The sequence below is a fragment of the Sminthopsis crassicaudata genome, chromosome 1 (assembly GCF_048593235.1).
Source record: "Sminthopsis crassicaudata isolate SCR6 chromosome 1, ASM4859323v1, whole genome shotgun sequence".
Lineage (NCBI taxonomy): Eukaryota > Metazoa > Chordata > Mammalia > Dasyuromorphia > Dasyuridae > Sminthopsis > Sminthopsis crassicaudata.
In genome coordinates this window covers 20,710,450-20,711,253 of record NC_133617.1, presented here as the reverse complement: position 1 = coordinate 20,711,253, position 804 = coordinate 20,710,450, and positions in this window count along the sequence as shown.

Here is an 804-nt window from a genome sequence, read left to right as displayed (position 1 = left end):
TCGCCGGCCAGATAGACCAGCATCTTGACCAATGGGAGCAGAACCGCTTCGGCACGGCAGCCACTGAGAGCTCAAAGCTTCAGAGATCGGGCGGGGTTTAAAATGCCGGTTGTTGCTCGGCTCTGCGCCTGTGCGAGCCTCCAGGGACGGCGGCTGCGTGGCGCGCATGCGCCCTAAGCCCCCGCGGGCATCTGAAGGCTGGGGACTCTGGAGTCGGCTCGGCTGGACTTTAATTTTTAAAAGTAGCTTTTTATTTTCAAAGTACATGCAAGATAGTTTTCAACATTCACTCTTGCTAAACCTTGAGTTCTATATATTTTTTCCCTCCTTTCTCACTTCCCCTTTTCTCTAGACATCAAGTAATCCAACATAGGTTAAACGTGCAATTCTTCTAGATATTTCCACATTTATCAGGCTGCACAAAAAAATCAGATCTAAAAGGAAGAAAAAAGAGAGAGAAAAGAACGAGCAAACAGACAACAACAATAACAAAAAAGTGAAAATACTATGTTGTAATCTACATTCAGCCCCCATAATCCTCTCTGGATGTAGATGGCTCTCTCTATCACAAGTCTATTGGAATTATCCCGAATCCCATCATTGTTGAAAAGAGCAGTATCCTTCAGAATTGATCATCACATGGGGCAGCTAGGTGGCGCAGTGGATAGAGCACCAGCCTTGAATTTAGGAGGACCCGAGTTCAAATCTGGTCTCACACACTTAACACTTCCTAGCTGTGTGACCCTGGGCAAGTCACTTAACCCCCTAAAAAAAAAAAAAAAGAATTGATCATCACATGATCTT